This window comes from Pempheris klunzingeri, chromosome 13, assembly GCF_042242105.1.
Source record: "Pempheris klunzingeri isolate RE-2024b chromosome 13, fPemKlu1.hap1, whole genome shotgun sequence".
Lineage (NCBI taxonomy): Eukaryota > Metazoa > Chordata > Actinopteri > Acropomatiformes > Pempheridae > Pempheris > Pempheris klunzingeri.
The window spans coordinates 5,737,981-5,755,692 of NC_092024.1; positions in this window are offsets into that span (position 1 = coordinate 5,737,981).

The window sequence follows — 17,712 nt, forward strand, 5'->3', positions numbered from 1 at the left end:
CTGGCAGATGCATAATTATTTTCTGGCAAATAAATGCCCCCTCCAAACAGCAGGCATTCTGTGACAAGACGGTATTACTGTTAATATGCCTTTCTCTTTAAAACACATAATTACATAATTTTTTTTTTAACTCAAGGAAAGTCCTCCTGGCATTTACTGTTTTTCGTTTGTGACAAAAAAAGCTAAAAAGAAATTTTGTATCCATCATCCATGTAGGGATTTGGTATCTTGCCTCTCCCGGTGGCACCAAGAATGTGGGGGTTCCAATTATGTTGTGCCTTGGGCACCAATAAATGTCAGGGTTCCAATTATGTGTGGACAATTAATAATCGGCAGCACCAAAGTGTTGGGGTTGGTACCTTGTTGTACCTCAGAAATAATGAATAACTATCAAAGATAATCATAATTATTTAAATTAATGGGACTTTGTGTAAAGTCCACCTCGATTGGGGCACCACCTCGATAAATGAGGAAAAATATGACCAGTTGAATTGATTCAGTCTCATAAAATAACTAAGTTATCAATTTGGTTTTATGATTAATAATTAACTTTTTTGTGGTAACAAAATTACCACATTGACAGCTAGTTGAAGGATTTCAGAGTTCTTGACAGAGTAGAGGTTGGCAGTATTCACTCTTATAATATTAAAGAAGACAGCATGTGGATTAAAACATTTATTAACACATAACAAAATCATACATACTAACAAACTAACTAACTGTGATTAGCTAACAAACAATAGAGTGTGTCTGTGTGTGTATGTGTGTGTGTATGTGTGTGTGAGAGAGGGTGTCGGTGGAGACTCCCTACAACTGTTGGGTGGGTCAGACTCCCTACCCCCTGGTGTGTGGGTCAGAGGCAGACTAAGGAAAGCTAAGTGCTGCAGCTGTTAGCTTAGCTTTGTCTCTCAGTCGAGGCCTATTGTAAAACTGTATGTGTGAGTGTGTAGATAAAGGTTCCAGGTTAGGAGAGGATGGTTAGTCTGTAGACTCTGTGTCTGTGTGAGCAAACTAACATCAACTAAACTTTATGGCTGCACAGTAAACTACAACACATCACAATAATCAAACTCAATGATCATTAAAGCAAATCAGAACCAACACATTAACAAGGTTAAACCACTGCTTAGCCATGTATACAGTAATGCTGTGCTATATATGCCCAGTTAGAGTTTGTTCCCAGTCCTCAAAGGGAAGAAGAAGGTCCTTCAGTGTGCTGCTTTCTCAGCCTGTTGATGAACCAGGCTGGAAGAAGGTTCTGGTTCTTTGTCCTTGCAAGTTAGCAGCTCGGTGCTTTGTGTCGCTGCCATGAAAAAGGTGGCCTGGTCTGGTGCAGGCCACACTGAGGCTGGGGCTGGAGGTCCAGAGCCGGGATCAGAGAGATAGTTGATCTCTCCTCCGTCCTGGACAGAGATCAGAAAAAGAGAGGAAGATGAGTGAGGAAGATCTGGTTTTGTGGCCTGAGGTTGTGGGGTCACGTGTCCCTCATTGGCCAATTGTGGCTGTAAAGCTGGGTTCATAAATGCATTTAGCACCTATGTGTGAAAACTTAAGGACTCTGGGAAACGGAGAAGGAGCCCTTTGTTCAAAAGACAGAAGGATGTAGTCCTCACCATTTCTGGTTAAACCCAACATCCATTAAGAAAAGACCACAGTGCTGAAGTCATTCCCCCTCCCTTAGAGTTAATGATGTCTGCTCTCCATCAATCCAACAATGTGCAAAGATGTGCATCTTCAGACCTGACTGTTGGAAAGCTCTGCAAGATAATTTATTCCTGAGAAAGGTTGTCTCCTGTGTAATGTTGCCTGGCATCCCCAGAGAATCTGAATCTGTGTTTCCCTGACATACATTTCAAGTGCCACCCATCTTGGGGGATCCTGAGGGCTCAGGAGAGTAAGCTGCATAACATTTCAGTAATGTGTTATGAAAACCCCTTTGGATTCAACATTGTTGACAAAAGGTTGAAGGACAACACAAGCCCCCATCTAAACCCCTTGCAGTTTGCCACATCTGCACCTAAACAAAGACAAATGTCATGAAACAAATGTTATAGGAATGTGTTGGGGAGGGTTATGTATGGGAACTGCATCTTGATAACCAACGGTTTCTCCAGCTAGTACTGCCGTAAAAATATCACCAGCTAGTGTGGGTTTCGGATTCAGTAAGGGGATGCAAGTGTTGGTGAATATCTTTGTACAAGCACAACCTACCAAACCTGGCAACCTCACTGTTGACAAATTCAGGAAGCTGCACATTGTTTCTGCTGTTGTTCACTAAGAAAAAAATCTCCTGTGCAACTAAAACCTCAGAGTTTCACATTTCTGTCTATCCATTTGGCAAATTAAATAGTGAGCCTTAGCTGTCTTTATGGTAAGCTAGGCTAACCATGTCCTGGCATGACACTGATATCAATCTTCTCATCTCACCCACAAAGAAAATAATTGAACTAGTCCTTTATGTCCTGTTTCTAATAGGTCTAAAACTGGTTTCCAGTAGACATCAGTCTTCAGTTTTTTAATTCTAGTTTAAATCGCTGCAATTCACACCGCATGTCAGTCCCATGTACCACTGATGTGTTTGTGTCAACGCTTGTGCCCATGGGAGGCTGTGACTCAGAGTTAGAGCAGGTCGTCCATCAATCAGAAGGTTGGCGGTTCAGTCCCCGGCCTCTAAGTCAGCATGTTGAAGTGTCCTAGGGCAAGACACTTGAACCCCAACTTGCTTCCGAAGCATGGCTTCAGTGTGTGAAAGATTATTTAGATTTCTCCTGTGTCAATGATGTGTGAATGAGGATGCGATGTGAAAGCGCTATACAAACATTTATCGTTTACATCAATCATATCCGAATGCCAAGATCAACAGAAACAGCAGGGGATGAGCCCACTGCCATGCCAGCCCACTTTGCATCAGTGCTCTCCATCTGATAGAGTTTAATTCCCCGTCTGCTGTAAGAGGAAATATAATCAAGGCACATGGTTGCGGCTAAATTAGAATATAATTCACGTACATGAGAGTTGTTCCCAGCCTTCCTGCCCGTCAGATCTCTCACACCTTAACACTGCTGCTGTGAAACACACTAAAATCTGCAGCAAGATGAACTGCATCTGTGATCTGTGTTTTATCTTCACCTGCGTTTCCTACTGTGGAACCATATTTCACCCTGATGTAGTCTCGTGCAGGTCTTTGGTCACACTACATCATGTCATGTCTTTTGTTTTGTTTTGTTTTTGTACAGTTGTCATTTTTGGTGAATGTTTAATCTCATCTTTAATCTTTATTTTATTCCTCCTTTTGTAAAGTATTATTATTATTTATAAATTATTTTCCACATTTAGCTCTCTTGTTTAATTTATTTCTGTTTGTATGCCACTGTGTATTGTGTACAATAGGCTGCTCCAAACAAATGAATATGATTGTTAGAGTTTTTGTTTTGATTCTATCTGGCTGTATCAGGTGAATGCAGAGTTGTTAGAATTGGTGGAGATGGGGGATGATTCTAATCTGGCACCCAGGGTAGTTTACACTTCCCAAGTACAGACACAGACACACAGACATCAGTTCTTCTACGTACACTTGCACAGTTTTTGAATTTCAAATTATTTTGAGTGCAGCTGTAGTTGTGTTCAGCACGGTGGTGTGGTGGTTAGCACTGTTGCCTCACAGCATGCAGGGTCCAGGTTCCGGGTCTTTCTGTGTGGAGTTTGCATGTTCTTGCGTCTCCAGGTACTCTGGCTAAGACTATAAAAGACTATAAATTGCCTGTAGGTGTGAGTGTTGGCCCTGTGGTTGGCTGGCGACCAGTCCAGGGCAAAACCTGATTCTCGCCCAAAATCAGCTGGGACTGGCTGCAGTGTATATATGTAGCTGTGTTGATCACTTTTTTTCTTAATTAATTTCATATCAGTCTGTCCTGCACTGCATTGAGGTTGATCACAACACAAATAAGTTCTTTTCACGTGAATAAATCTAAAATATATTTTTTTTATAAATAAAAATTAATTCAATTAAATTAACAACTGTAACTGGCCCGTCTTTCTGTCTTTGTCTTCTAAGTTGCAGATTGAGAAAAATCAAAGGATTGTAAGTGCCTTCAGATCCTAATGGTGTTTGATTCAGCAGATTGTCAGATAATATTGCTTTGCCCCAGTGCTACATGTAATTATATCAAGAAGTATACAATGTATCGAATAACATAATATCTTGACAATTAGTGTCCAAAAAATTGATGAACAGGAAATGATAATAAACATGTTACCACACTCTCCCACCATTTTCATTATTTTGAAAATTTATTTCATGAAGAAATACCACCACTTAGACCTTACATGTCAAACATACACTACTGAAAATGTTACCTTGAAAATGACCTTTGTAGAATCCATGTTCATCCATCCAAGTCCTGGGGCTAAAGACAGTACTGGTTAGAATGAGAGGACCATAATCATATGACCATGATCCATTGGACTCAGTGAAACTGCAGTATAAGAGAAGAACTGCTTTAAGCCATGGTGGCTTCTTTATTATGAAAAGCAGAGAAGTGATTACTTGAGATTCAGTACACTGTCGCATGTCTGGTGGTGCTGTCAGCTTCTAGGCTGCTGGTGTTGCCACCTGCCAAAACCTGTCCGTCTATCTGAGCAGTGGGGGCCAGCGAGAGAAGCTGAGGCAGTTTTTACTTGAGGCGTCTTTAAGGTAAGGGCTTGACAGTAATGTCTCCAAGTAAAGCATTACATATAATTCAGGATGTGGTGCATCCCTAGGAATAATCTTCTTTTAATCTAAAGTAAAAAATTTTAAAAACCAAGTGGTTTCTTGGTTAAACATGCCCTTGATGAGAGTAAGTTGAGCCCGGGGAGAGGATCAATTGCGCCACATGGGAGTAAATTGACCCATTCATGATGGTGAAGTAAACCTAAACATTTCTTCAACAAGGTGTATTAAAACATTTCAGAAGTAAGTAAAGTTTAAAATTAGCTGCAATAAGCTAATCTATTATGTTTAGCCAATTATTTCAACTGTTTCTCCTTTACTTTCAGCTGACTATTTCAAGTGGTCATCTGGCCTTTGTGCTAAGGTAAACTTCCTGACTCAACATGTGTCAGTTTTAGAATTACAGTAAAATAATACGTTATCAATAGTGGGGGCAAGTTGAGCCACTCCCTTACCCCAGGCCTTTTGGCTCAAATGACCCCACCCCTACCATTTTAACAAACTTGTCTCATCCAGTAGTTTAGTGCTTACAGTATATCCTCATGTTGTAACTTCTTGAAGCACTACCAAATGTGTGAAACTTCTTTCAGACACTAGAATCATGACTCCTTGAACATAAAGAAATCACTTTGAACGGCAAAAAGCTGCTTTTTGAACTTAAATGTGTTCACCACTTATTCTATTGGCCTGTCTCATCACAGGATGAGTAAAATGGATGACTGTCTCATTCTTATCCTTTCATATTCACTTTAAAGATTGATTGATCGATTGATTTAATGGAACTTAAAGTTGCTTAAATACCTAGGAAACATTTATGAAGGCTCTATAAGCTGTAATGGTTGTATAATTTGAGTGCTCAACAGGTCAACTTTTCACATTTTGACTATATCATAACTTTGTCAAGTCAGTTAAGGGCTCATGGTAGACTGTGGTTCAATTTAAAACATATCGGTAATGCTACACATGTTACATGTATGGTCAACAGCTTATAGTGACATTCTGCCTCCAACACACACATAAAATATATGGCCAACAGCTACAGAAAATTGTATTGGTGCCTATGTTGTTTTTCTTGTTGTCTAATTGATTTTAATCCAGGGAACGTTATAGATCTAATGGCATATTATTCAAGCCAGTATCAAGAATCCTGTGGCTGTAGATCCTGTGAGCTGCTAGGACTTCCTCCCTTGCTTAATTTCATATTAATTCAATATGCCACTTAAATAAAGTCCTCTCCCATCTTGAATCCAAAGGTGTAAAACAAAGTGATTTATCTGCAACTCTGCTGTACTGCCAACATTTAATAGCTTGTGGGATAATTGTTAAGGCATACCAAGGGTCCTTGGGGAAGGATCAATCATAAACAGCTGTAATAATGACTTTCTAATGGTTCACTGAGGCCGCCCTCCTGTCCAGCAGAGTATACCTCATTCACACATCACGGCCAACAACTTTCCACGTCCTTCTTCCACATGAAGGGCACATCAACTTTTAAAGCTTAAAGCCTGTGTAATAATAAGGAAAGTTAACATGGAAGGCCTCAGAAGTCAGGAGTGGAGAATCACTCAACTTGGATGCATTTGTAGGCACAGGTAGTGGAGGGGGGGGGGTGTTTTTCTATTTATTATTAATGGTCTGGGGTGCTAGTTTGTTATTCATGGGAAGTGAGATTTGAGCAGTGTACAGGGGCAGTTGGGGAGTTTGTAATGCTGGGAGGCAGGGAATGATGGTTTAAGGTAGTAGATCCATCTGTCCATCCGTCCATCCGTCCATCCATCCATCCATCCATCCATCCATCCTTTATTCTCTAAAAAGATATTCCTATTTTTCTATCATGTGACTGTTTTCCATGTGTGGAGGCTTCAGAGAAAGGTAAGCAGATTACTTATGTCAACACCACTGCAACAGTGTTTTAGAAACTAATAATGCAGACTGTACTTATTTTCACATGTAGTTTAAAATATCGAAGTCAGATATTTGACATGGTGTATATCCACAACTCAAAGCTATTAGAAGCACCTCTCCATCTATTTTGATATATTTGATTCCAAATACACAAAAATAAATTTTGAAATAAACTCTAATACTTCTGTTTTAATGGTAAGTGTCATGTTTTTTTTTTGGTATACCTGTTAGAAATATACCAGCCAGCATATTTCACTGCAGCTTTTGCTCCATTCCCATGACTGTCAAACGAGCACTCCCTTCGAGTGGAAAGAAGCGTGATTCACATAGCGTGGGGAACTCTTGCGAGTCGAGATTCGCCCAAAGTTTTGCGATTTGAATTTTTCATACTGAAATTTGAGCTACATACGATTCATGAATAGTGTGGTAAATAGTTAAATGATGCTGCTGACAGTTACTACCGAGGGATAACTCGATGGAGTGGGAGTCTGTTGGAGCACGATCAAACAGTGCAGCTGCTTCAGGAGCAGGTTGGGGTTCAGTGTCTTGCCCAAGGACACTTCGACATGTTGACCCATAGGAGCTGGGGATCGAACCTCCGACCTTCAGATTGAGGGACGACCCACTCTACCACTGAGCCACAGCCGCCCCATGACTGGATAAGCAATGGCTGACCACTGAGTTGGATCATTGATCCATTTGGATGGGGGAAGACTGAAGGCGCATAACGGCTCTGATCAGTCTAAAAAGTGTTACTGTGCAATAAACTGAATGATATGACTGTTCTGTAATGAAACACATTAATGCTGGTGATGATGTTGACATTTCTTACTAAACGTATTTTAAATCAGCTCAAAGCTTGCAAGGCCAATGTTGACATAACTTTGACAGGTTGGGCCCCGTCTACATCATGAACTTTATTAAAAAAGAATAAAAAAATGTATATGTGTAATATATATGCTCTGATGCAGTGGTTAGCACTGCTGCTCTGAGGGAACAGTGCTAACCACTGGCTGGCAGGTTTGTGGTTTGACCCCGGAGCCTTTCTCTGTGGAGTATTCCTCGTGCTTGAGTGGGTTTTCTCTGGGTAATGTTACGTTACCACTCAGAGACTCAGCATTTGCAGGACCTAACTGAATAGAAAGACACAGACAAGCGGGCAGCTGAGCACTGTGGCTTCTAGCATTTCGTAAAATTAACCAGGCACAGGATGAAAACCTCCACCATGCTAATGTTTGCCTCAGGGGATTCTGGACAGGAAAAGTCCTCCACATCGAAGGGTCTGGTCATATCACTGAGAAACTCCTGCTGCCACAGCCATGCCCACTTGACTCATCAGCCCCTTACCAGTTTTCTGGCATAACACATGTTAACTTGCATTGAGAGCTACTGAATTTTCAGTTTTCTGTCCCTCAACCAGAGGTGCATCTTACAGAGATGGCACATAATATGAAGTACACATGTGCTAGTCTGGTCTATCACCAATGCACAAGTCTGCATATACGTGACAGTTTCAGGGAAAGTATTTTCTGTATTTATAAAAGAGAAAACACTAAATATATTGATAATATGTAACAATTTCAATCAAGTAAAAAATATAAATTACAAAATACTATTTTGCATTTCCAATGCATCTAAATACACCCCATCCCTGCCCTCAAGTACACATTCTTTGTATAAACAACATGTTGTGAGATCTGTCAAAATGCTCCTGAGCCCAGAGCAGTACTGTTGTTGAATAGATGTGGTGCTGTGGTAATTGGGAGGTTTGGGAGAGATGCCTGTGGTGCTCAGGTGCAGGCTGAGCAGATAGAGCTGAGAACTTAGTTTCTATCAAATCATTCAAACACACACGCGCACACACACATACACACAGTAGGGGAGTAAATGACCCTGTCCTCCTACAATGGACAAAACACAAGAAAACAAAGAAACGTTATTAATTTGACAACACATGTGCAGCATGTGTGTCAAAAGCATTGTTCTCCGTTCTCTTCTTGACCCTGCTGCTCTGCACCTCTTCTCTTGGAATGAGGAGGCCGTCCGCTGTCTGCCTTAATGTGGTCTGTACAAAGCTGACCACCCTTTAATGGCAGCAACACAAAGTGCTTCCTGAACTAAGTTTATTTAGCCCCAGCAAGTAACTGTGTCCTCCAACCTGCAACCGGCATACAGCAGCTACTAGGACCAACTTTGACTTCAGAACCACAACCCCTTTTCCAGCCTGGCTCATCATTTGCCAGCCTTGTTAATGTATGGGCTTTGATTTGCTTTAATGTCATTGGAGGTCAGAGTCAGAGTTGAATTATTAGTTTACTATGTAGCCACACTGCTAAGTTGACGTTAGTTCTGCTCACACAGACACGGGGTCTTGCACGTTAACCAACCATCCTTTCCTGGCCTAGCACCTTTATTTTACACACTACTTGATTGATTGATTGATTGATGTGTATCCAGCACATCCAGCAACTTTGTGTACCTCTGACCCACAAATCAGGGGGTCTGAGTGGCAGCCATTTTGTTTGTTGTCACCTTTTGATTCTTTGTAGTCTCCTTTTTATCTCAGCCAGCAAATAACTGAGCCTCCATCTAATAAATGTTTAACCACCCATGCTGTCTTGTTTATTGTTGTACAAGACTGAATACTGCCAACCTCTTTGCCAAGAACACTGAAATTCTTCAACTAGTTATTAGTACGGTAATTTTGGTTGTAGTTATTAAGTTAATTATTAATCATAATACCAAATTGATAGTTTGGTTTATTTAATGAGAATGAATCATTTAATTTGGCTATATTTTTCACAGGGACGCACAAACCACGATTAGGTGGGGGAATTTGTGCGACCATGGTTCTCTGCCAAGGTGGATTGCCCCATCTGGTTTGGGAGTTACTGCCCCAAGTGGAGGAGTTTAAATATCTCGGGGTCTTGTTCACAAGTGAGGGTAAAATGGAGATGGACAGACGGATTGGTGCGGCGTCAGCAGTAATGCGGGCATTGTACCGGTCCGTTGTGGTGATGAGGCAGCTGAGCCGGAAGGCGGAGCTCTTGATTTACCAGTCGATCTACTTTCCAACCCTCACCTATGGTCATGAGCTCTGGGTAATGACCAAAAAAAACGAGATCGCGGATACAAGTGGCTGAAATGAGTTTCCTCCGTAGGGTGTCTGGGCTCAGCCTTAGAGACAGGGTGAGGAGCTTGGACATCTGGGAGGGGCTCGGAGTAGAGCCGCTGCTCCTTCACATAGAAAGGAGCCAGTTGAGGTGGTTCGGGCATCTGGTCAGGATGCCACCTGAGATGAGCCCCACCACTTTTGTGATGTTTTATGATGGTGTTGGTGGGATGAGCAGGTGTACAGTCATATGTGTACAGTGCGTACAGAGTGGGGCTCAGCACACAGCCCTGTGGAGAGCCACTGTTGAGAATGATGGGGGAGGAGACGTGGGGTCCAAGTTTGACAGTCTGTGTGCGGTTGGTCAGGAAGTCTTGAGTCCAGCTGCAGGTGTTAGTGGGCAGTCCAAGATGAGACAGTTTATGGATTAGAATGTTGGGGATGATTGAATGCAGAGCTGTAATCCACAACAAATAGCATTCTCACATAGCTCCCACTGAGCTCTAGATGGCTAAGTGCTGAGTGGAGTGCTATGGAGACAGCGTCTTCCGTGGACCTGCTCTGTCTGTAGGTGAATTGGTGTTGGTCAAATGCTAGGGGGAGACTGGGCAGAAGGTGTTTTAGTACCCGTCTCTCAAAACACTTCATAATAATGGGTGTTAGTGCAACTGGCCTGTAATCATTCAAACTGTCAATGGTGGGTTTTTTTGGATGATGATGGCTGATCACAGCTGGTCAGCACATGCTCTCAGTACTTTTCCTGGAATTCTATCAGGGCCAGCGGCCTTCCTCGCATTCACTATCCTGAGTGCGTGTCTCACTTCATGTTCATGTAAAGCGAGTACATGGGAGCTGGTGGTCAATGGCATCAGTGGGTCTGAGTTCGCAGCTTTTGCCTCAAATCTGGCAAAGAAACGGTTGAACTCCTCTGCCAGTGAGGTATTTATGTTGGTAGGAGAGATACTGCCGGCCCTGTAGTTTGTCATGTGGTGAAAGCCCACTTGGATCATTATCTGTGAAATGATCCTCTACTTTCTGTTTGTAGGCCTGTTTAATGCCTTTCTTCAGATCTGCTCTGGCAGTGCTATATGAATCCATGTCCCCTGATCTGAAGGCAGTGTCTCGGGCTCTGAGGAGTGACTGGACATCTTTTGTCATCCAGGGTTTTTGATTCCCTCTGAGACAACACTCAGTAGGGCTTGTTAGCCTGTAATCCTTTGCAGTTACTGGCCAGGACCTTTATTCACTCCAACTGTAGATAAAACCTAGGTAGTAGCTATGTACAGCAGTACTGTGTTAAGTATGAATCTGTAATGTCACAGAGGCCTGAGCTGCAGGCCATATATGATGCAGACGGGTGAAAACTTAGTGAGGAACAACTAACGTAAGATGATCTGACAGGTAACAGGTGGAAATTTGCAGGTATATTGCAGGAATAATGAGGGAAGTAGGAACAAGTGAGCAACTGGGTGGGTCAGTCAGGTGATGAGAAGCAGCAGGAGCAGAGGTTATTGCAGGTGAGAAGGGAGAAGCAAGGTCTAAATGTAGGAGTTAGAACTCAGATAAATGTACAAAATGGCAACAATAAAGGCTAATATTGTGACAGAACCCAGGTAATCAGAGCCAGTGGGAAGACTTACTAGTGTCTAGTGTGAGCTCAGCTAACTTCTCCCTTGACCCTCACCCTGAACAGGTGCAGCCTTTAACCTTTTAGATGGATACACAATATAGTTAGACAAAACACACGTCACTTACATAGCTGAGACCTTGAGAGAAAATGGTCTTACTGATACAATCACATTACAGTTGCAGTGCATTCTGCATCCACTTACACCTACATTACCGTGTTATTCCTGATCCAGTAATTTATCGTGATAGGGATCTCATAGAAACAATGAAATCTTCAAAAGTAGTGATGGAGCCAGAGCTTTCAGCTATCAGGCTCCTCTCCTGTGGAATCTCCTTCCAGTTTGGGTTTTGGGGGCAGACACCCTTCCTTTTTGGTAAAGCCTATAGTTTAGGGCTGGATCAGGCCTTGGACCAGCCCCTAGTTATGCTGCTATAGGCTTAGAAGGTCGGGGGACTCCCATGATGCACTGGGCTCCTCTCTCCTCCTCTTCCTCTCCATCCTGATGCTTCATGTCTCTTTAATATCTGTTACTAACTTGGCATCTTCCCCAGAGCCTTTCTGTGCTTTTCTCATCCCTCAGGTTCCTGTGGATCCTGGTCCTGGTTCTCCTGCTGTGGTTCTCTGGTCCCTGTGGATCCTGGTCCTGGTTCTCCTGCTGTGGATCCTGGTCCTGGTTCTCCTGCTGTGGTTCTCAGGTTCCTGTGGATCCTGGTCCTGGTTCTCCTGCTGTGGTTCTCTGGTTCCTGTGGATCCTGGTCCTGGTTCTCCTGTTCTTCCTGTTAAAGGGGAGTTCTTCCTGCCACTGTTTCCTAATATAATATCTGATGCTGCTCATGTAGGGATTCTAGAATCCTTAATGTTTTATTCCTGAATTGTTGGGTCTCTCTCTAATTAAAGAGTTTGGTCTAGACCTGCTCTTTATGGAAATAGTCTTGAGATAACACTGTTATGAAATGACGCTATATAAATAAAGATTGATTGATTGATTAAATGTAAATAGTGTCTTCAATAAAGATCAGTGTCATTAGGATTTATCCTTTGAAGACTATGAACATCTATATAGCAATCTTCATAGCAACCAGGTATTGTGGAAATATTGTGCCCTCGACCAAAACATACAACAGACACCTCCAGAATTGACATTACTGTCCTGAGGGCTCACTTTGCAAAATAGAACATGAAAAGTAGGTATATTTTCTCAGGCTGCTGGGAACAGAAATACATACATAGATGTGGTGTGGGAAAGAGGAGTGATGCCAGGGAGAGGGAGAGAAAAAGACAAATGAGAGGTGCTGTATATAATGCAGAGCACCACTTCATCATACAGGGAATGTCACCAGCTCATAGTTAGAGCCCCTATGAATCACTTTCTACTTCGAAAATAGGCCATCATTCTCCAGTCTAAAGATGACATATAATTCAACTGCATTTTGTTTGGAGATTATGGGACCAATTTCAATACAGCGGTGACTTATTAGGGTCAGTTAGAGAGAATATAAGAACTGTTTTTTCTCACAAACACGAACCGTCAGTGTAGCATCATGGCCAGGACACACTGCCTATCTGAGCAGAGTGTGTGCATTGTGGAGCCTGTTGCTTTTTATTTCAGCACCCATATTAACAGGTTAGAACAGCAACACATCAAGTGTGAGAGGCATGGCTCAGGCACAGCTCGGCCGCTTCTCATCTAGAGCGCCTCGGGGCTGAGCAAGTGGGCCAAGCAAGTACAGCTAGCTACCTCGGAGCTACCTTACGTCTTCTACTTTGAACATTACGTGCTTTGGCACCCTCATTGCCCCAAAAAGAGAAAAGTGGACGCAGAGTGCAGAGTGTTCCAAGAAAAATGGTCATCCTCCTATTTATTCACAGCATGTTTCAGTGCTGAAAGAATATAACCTTCGTCGCCACTATGAGACTCTTCGTGCCGACAAATACAAGAACTTTCAAGGACAACAGAGAAGAGAGAAGATGAATGAATTGTTGGCGGGTCTGAAGAAACAGCAGTCTGTGTTTACTCATAGCCGAGACATCAGTGACGCTGCAGTGCACCTTGTTGCTAATGAAATTGCAGTGGCTTCAAAACCATTTAGTGAGGGTGAATTTGTAAAAACGTTTTTATCAAAATTATTCAACCTCCATTACAAATTGGGTGGATTGTGTTGAATTTAGAGAAACCACCTGTAAGTTGTTACCTGTTAGTTGTGTCAAGCTGTTTCAATTGGACTTGTTTGAGTTGTTCATTGAACACAGCTTAAAGTTTGTACATTTTGCCAGTGCATCTAATTTGCAATGGGGGTGGAATAATTTTGCTCAGTTAAAGCAGCCTTGCTCTGCTGCATGTTGTACAGGTACTGGGAGTTGGCTGCTAGGTGGAGTGTTCCTCGTTCTTACCTGACCATCTGGACCATCTGGACTGGGTTTCCAAAAGGACATAAAGGACGGCCCTTGAAGGAGTTTCACACTTTTGTTTGCTGCACCATCCAACATGGATTACACCACACCTTCCCCCATCTATACACTATCGAGATGAGTCCCATCTCTCCTACTTATACACTCCACTAGTTACTTGGTATCTTCATTGGTTTGAGTTGAAGAAATTACCTTTTGGCCTGTAAATCTCTTCATGCTGCCTTCTTTGTGCCAAGATGGTAATATACCTCCAAAGCCCCTCCCCACAGAGGAGGCTGTCACGCACGCTCACGCAAACCACAGCAACTGAAGAGGCTAAGTATACAATGACATCTACAACAGTGCAAAATGGTAACACTGTAGGTGGCCAGCCTGCCATGGAGAAGAGCTTCATGGAGCTCCAGGGATATTTTGACCCAGCCCGCTTTGGAGGCTGTGGGCAGCAGGCAATTCAATTCCCCCACTTAGACGTTATAAATTCATGAGGTTATTGACCAAGGTCAGCCCTATATGTGATTATAAAGGAGCAGATAAGTAGAAATACCCTTCTGCTGTGAACAGCCCGGCTGCTGCTTGCTGAGGATTGACATATTAGAGCATAGCGTCCTCTTTCTGCATGTCCCCGGAGAAAGAACGGAACAGGAACTATACTCCGCATACCTAGAAACATTGCTGGTGGTTGCCTCCTCAGCTGTTGTGTTTACAAAGCTCCACCTGAGGCTATTTAGCTCAGTTGAGTGACAGCACGCGCAAGGTAGTGATTGACAATGCGTCAAGAGAAAGCTCCCGCTCTGATTGATTGTCATCATTTTGGGGTGCAATGGATTCTCGCAAATGAGATTAGGAGCTCTAGGAGGGGCCAAAGGAATCTGACTTTTTTCTCACAGATTACCTGTCTCATTTACTCCTGTCAGGATAGAATGACAACAGTTTCACAACAGTTGCAGGAGAGCAGCTGACCCACTGGCATTACTGGGGTTCTGTCGACATAGCTCTGAATTTTCATGACAATTAGACACTGTCTGAATGAGATCATTTCCTGTATTCACTATATGGCGCAAAAAAAAACAGACGTATGTATCATGTTGCTGTTTATAATATGAAGACCACACCATGCAAGCTTCATTCAAATCAGATATCTTTGTATTATCTTAGTACAGATTTTAACGCTTTTGCCAAATTTGGTGATTTCTCAAGTTTGATTAGCTCCTCAAACACAGCTTTCATAGTGAATATTTGCTTTCGAAATGGCTGACTTACGGTTGGAAGGAGATAGCCACTGAGAAATGATGGGAGCAATATGCATACCAAATTTAGTGAATGCCGGAGCAACATTACATATTTGCTGTATAGGCACCTGTTGTCTTTCTGTTTATGTTCAGTTGTGTTCTAAGGCTGGGCTCAAACGCAGACTCTGGAAGCCAAAGCCGAGTAGAGAACAGGGTTTTCTTGAGAGAGTGAGTAAGTGAATTTGGGAGTCCTGGCAGCGAGCGGAGGGAACAGGAGACAAAGACTCATAGAGAGGTGTGAGAGACCTGGAGCACGGGAGAGTCGAGGCAAATACTTCAAGAAAAATCACACAAGAACACAAGGCTTGCAGCATCTATACCACTGGATGATGACTGACGAAGTGAGGAAGAGTGGAGTGCAGGACCAGGTTCAAATAGGGTAGGTTGGTTGGGTTTGCATCAAGTGTGCAGCTGAATCAGGTGAGTCCGCCCACACACACACACACACACACACACACACACACAAGGGAGGAGGGAAAACAGGAAAAGAGAGGGGACAGGAGGGCGACTCGTCAGATCCATAACAGTGGGGAGTTTTACAGATTTATTAACTGAAATGTGCGACACACACTCAATACCATTGCTCTCCTCCTGGTCTGTGTGCCGTTCGCTTCCACCAACTATCTCTAAGAGTAAAAAGGGTCTAAATCATCTTGTTGGCTGTGTTAACTTTCTCAGTGAGCTTCCTTTTGCACATCAATTTAATAGATTATCACCCCTGATGGTATTTCCTGGTAAAATTTCACTCCTGGAACTCAAATCACAAAATCAAATTGGCAAAGAAGATGGTATCCATGGTTTGGCAGTAACGTCTCTCTCTCTCTCTACCCATCGGTGTCTTTGAGACTGCCCCACGCTTTCTTTTGCACCACCACTAATAAACTGCTTCTCCATTTTCTGCCTCTGCTGTTGTCCTGATCGTTTAATAATTCTCCTCAGATCAGTCCTTTTAGCTTAAATAATGCCACGACATGACAAGGAAGCGTTTTTCTTCCCGTTCAAAGGGGAGCTTTTCTTGCCAAATTTTGCCTGATGCTTGCTCATGTGGGGATTCTTGAATCGTTGGGTCTCTCTTAAAGTTTGGTCTAGAGTTGCTCTTTTATGGAGAGTGTCTTGAAATAACATTTGTTATGAATTGGCGCTATATAAATAAAGATTGATTGATTGACTGATAGATTGATGTCTACATCAAAACTACATCTAGGTCTTCTTCACTCATCACTTCAGACGCTAATAAATGATCAGAAGTATAGTTCAAAGTAGTTTAATTGACTAAAGTTATTGCATTCTCTTACATTATATTTAGTTTCAGTTGAACCTTTTATTTAGGTAAGGTCGCATTAACTTAGATGACACTCTCCTTCCTCCCTTTCTTCACCATCTTTAGGAGAGAAGACTAACTGCCTTGCTGCTGCAACTTTATTTCTAAGTGAAATGTTTCTTGATTGGATGCTTGTACAAGACATTTCATCAGACAACAACTCACACACATACACACACACACCACTAAAAGCCTGAAGTCCCATTAGCAGCCCTTTGATGCTGCTGTGCTCATCACGGCCTACATTGCAAAGACAAAAAAAAAAATAAAAAAACGAACCCTGATGCTTTTTTAAAGTCTACAAATGTATGTTTTTCCTGTGAGTGGCACTGGAGGAAAGACTGGGGATATTAAAGGCAGGGTCTGTAGCATTGTGGAAACTAGCAAGTGTAGTCACCCCCTCCCTTCAGGCCACGATGGTGATGAGAAGACTGGCCACCATGGCTCCCTGCCCGGGTCTCTCATTCACACCCGCTGATGAAAAACCTCTCTCAGCTTTTTCAGTCTGACAAATGAACGTCTCTGGTAAATGCTACTTCGGATCAGCGCGTATCTTTTTTTTGTGCTTTATGTCATTTGATTTATTGGTTGTTGTCGGGCTGTTATGAGAATTTCAACAAATATAAAACAAGAATTCTAGAATAAGCTACATACCTCACCTTTAATTAAACTGCTTTAGCCCATAAGTATCATGTTAGTCACACGAGACTTCATTAAGACTGAACACACATTTATTGACATATGCACAATAAAAATGAGAAACATGAAGTGCCTCTGAGAATGAGACCCCATCATTCTGTCGTCATATTTTAGGGGGGTAGAGAACCTGTGAGTGATGTAGGATAACCCCGTAATGCAGTCTTGACAGTGGTGGTGGAATGAGATGAAGAGAGTGGCTGAAGATCTGGATGAACGAGAAGAGGAGCAGACTTCTGACGAGCTGAACTTCCACTATGCCTCACATAGTCATTATTGTCCAATAGCAGTGCATAAGGAAAGGTTGGAAAGGGTATACGCTAAAGGGAGCGTGCATGTGATCGGTATATTTCATGGTAATCTGCCTCACAGATTATTATTATTACCTGCAAGTCAAAAAACTGGCCTGATAGTGGCCCCAAAGGGGGTAAATCAGGGGGTTATCTAAATCCGTAAGGGGGATCATACACTTTTAATCCCCTTTTAATCATAAAGAATCATCCTCTGGGAAACCAGAGTTTCCATCCTGTTATAGACCAACAGACAAGCTGTGGACGTAGAGATTAAAGAGGAAAGTTGAGAAAGGCTGAATTTTATACTAATGTGGAATGAACATACATTATGTTTTTATTTACAGTC